This window comes from Cydia strobilella, chromosome 20 (genome assembly GCF_947568885.1).
Source record: "Cydia strobilella chromosome 20, ilCydStro3.1, whole genome shotgun sequence".
NCBI lineage: Eukaryota > Metazoa > Arthropoda > Insecta > Lepidoptera > Tortricidae > Cydia > Cydia strobilella.
In genome coordinates, this window is record NC_086060.1 from 7,982,579 (window position 1) to 7,985,984 (window position 3,406).

Genomic DNA, 3,406 nt, shown 5'->3' on the forward strand with positions numbered 1-3,406 from the left:
CGTTCGTTCGGAAACTGGATTGGATGGACGGTTTGTTACTTTGTTTCGATGACGACCACATGACGACAGTGGTGGGAGTGAAGTTTCGTTCAGAAACTTAAAAAAAACTTTATTGTCATAGATCTAATATATTTCTATACATGCGGCCTACCGCGTGCGCCCGTAAGGGATAGACATAGATGACGTCATAAACGTGGGGATACCATATTGGTAAAAATTACCCCAATATTTGATATCACGTTGGGGCGATTACCCCGGAGGCGAAGTTAGCTTGTTTGACGGTATTAAAAAAAAAATTCACCTCAGCAGCTCGAACAAGCCTACTTTCGTCAATCCCTGGAGTGAGGAAAGTGCGACTTTCCTCACTCCAGGGAGTGAAACAATGTAGCTTTTTAATTTAGTGAAGGCCATGAACTTCATACTACGGTACGGTGCGGTGCGGTACGGTGCGGTACGGTACGGTACGGTCCGGTCCGGTCCGGTCCGGTCTCGTATCGTATCGTATCTTATCGTATCGTACATGTATATTATAATACTTTTTTTTACTGTTTATTCTGTGTAATTCGAAATACATTTTAACCTTTAATATGTTCTCACTACTGAGGTGAAAAATTATGTGTGCAACACGAGAGCAAAGTAATTTTCCCCTCACTAGCTCGGAAAGCCGTCTTTTATCCTTTAAAACAAGCGGGGAAAAACGCATTTTATCCACTAGTGGGGAAAGTAATTTGACCTTGGATGGAGCGTGTATAAGTAGCTTGACAGATAACAAAACGTAAAACGCTCATAATAATGGTTCGTTCGATATTAATTATCATTAGATAAATGATTTGAAAATCTAACAAAAAATACCAGATTTAGCTTTATTTAATGATCTTAAGTCATAAACCTTAAAATTCCATAATAAACGTTTGTTTTTTAATAATTATGTTAAATATAATTCTGAACGCACAAGTTAAGTCGATGCAATTTCAAAACGCATCATTGACATTTCATACGTCAGAAATGTCAACATTGACAACAAAAATTTTGCTTTAAAACTTCTCAAGTATAAAATAAATTAATTAAAAAATTAAAAACACGACTGCGGAATTTTAAGCGAACTGAAAAGCTAAAAATAATTTTGATGTTACTTACATAACTTTATAAATTTAAATTGGAATATAAATGTACACTTACGGTCATTTATAGTTAATACAAAGGTTTATGCACATTTATGACGTGACTGTCCCTGTGTATTTTATTTCGATTGCACTCGGGGGACCTTTTGAATGGGAAAATGCACTACATCAAGGTCCCCCGACTGCAATCGAAATAAAATACACAGGGACAGTCACGTCATAAATGTGCATAAACCTTTGTATTAACTATAAATGACCGTAAGTGTACATTTATATTCCAATTTAAATTTATAAAGTTATGTAAGTAACATCAAAATTATTTTTAGCTTTTCAGTTCGCTTAAAATTCCGCAGTCGTGTTTTTAATTTTTTAATTAATTTATTTTATTTTATTCATTTTAGTGACAAAACGAACTAAAACTATGATTTATAAAAATTTCCAGGCAATTTTTAAATGTGGATATTAAATTTGACCTTTTAATTAGCTCAACGTTCCGGAATCGAAATATATACGGTCATCTTTTCTGTGGGCAATATGTTAACGGTTTGGGACATTTCACATCTTTATCTTTACATAAGTACAGCTTTTAAGAAGTAGTAGTAGTTTTGAATGTTAGAGGCTCAGGATCAGGAAAGACTCATAGTCTCATAAATTTAATTTTTACTAAAAAAGATTTTTATTAAATTATCTTTGACCGCTTTGACGCGACTTTGGTACGGCCCACGCATGGCCTTCGGCAAAATAGCAGGTTGATAGAGTTAGACAAAGATAAGTATGCAGCGATTTTGATTGTCCAGACTGTGCAAGTATTATTTTAAATGGGAAATTTCTATGAAATTATGACGTATAATTAACACTTGCATACTTGCACAAGTCAGAAGCTCCGCGTAGTGCCGAAGGCCCAAAACGTCCAAGAGAGACGCGCTTCTATGAAAAGCCTAAGGCCAAGCTGCAGGAGGTTAGTGCTGAAACACAAAACCATTGTACAAGTATCGAAATGCGTAAGACTTATAACTATGCAAAGGCCGAAGGCCGAGCTCCACGAGTCCCGCAGCTCGGTCTTTAAGCGCGCCTTCGTTATTAAGATACTAGGGGAAATTGCAGGAAGCGTGTACCTCTTGGACACTCCGGGCCTTCGGCCCTAGGTGGAGCGCGGCCTACGGGCCTCGCAGTTAGACACTTGTAACATTGTTCTGTGTTTGAATACTAAAAGTGCGCTACTCTCGAACACGAACGCTTCGGGCCTGCGGCCTTCGCATTTAGATACTTGTACTATAATAATGTTATATGTCTGAATACTAAATAAAAGAAAGGCGCGTCTTTCTCGGACTCTTCGGGCGTTCGGCTATGTGCGTAGGATAAATTACAGGAAGCTCGCATAGTCAAGTGGGTTAACTGGGGACAGGTGGGATAACATTACTAACTTACTTACTACTTGCTTGATTTGCGCAATTTTTGCCCTGTCCTGTGCGGATTCACTCCAGCTTTCACTGACGCCGAGCTATAACATTAGAGAAAGGAAATATGTCCCAATTATAGTTTACTTTTACATTCTTTGAGTCATTTTTTAACAGTCTCAGGGTAGATTTTTGTATCTAATTCAATTAGAACATATTAATATTGTTTTCGGTTACCGCGATGGTTACTCATGAAATAAAATTATGAAAACGGATTATATCATACATAAAAAAAAATCTACAATAGTTACCCCATCTGCCCTCAGTTACCCTACTTGACGGTACCTGTCGGACGCTCCAGGCTTTCGGCTCTACGTGGAGCTCGGCTTTCGCATTTAGACAATTTTACTATTGTTGTGTTTGAGCACTACACTTGGTCTTCGGCCTTTGCAATTCAGATACTAGGGGCAAGTTGCGGAAAACGCGCACTCCGGGCCTCCGGCCCTACGGGGAATTCAAGCTTCGGCCTTTGAATTTAAACATTTGTACTTAATATCGTTCTGTGTCTGAACATCAAATTATTAGAGGCGCACCTCTCTCGGACGCTTCGGGCCTTCTTTTATTAAGTCCTTAGATTAATACACAGTCGACTACATATCGCGAGCTTTCTACAATACATGTTAAATCAACATACACATAGTATAAACATTGTGACTTAAACACTTTTCACAATCATGAAAATTCGGTTAGTACTAAAGCTAATATGAAATGGAGTTAGTAGGTACCTATGCACGAGTTAAAAAAAAAAACGTTTTTTTTCCTTTACAACCGGGTTAAATCAGTAGACAAGTACAAATTTATAAGCAATACGAATATCATTGTTTAAAT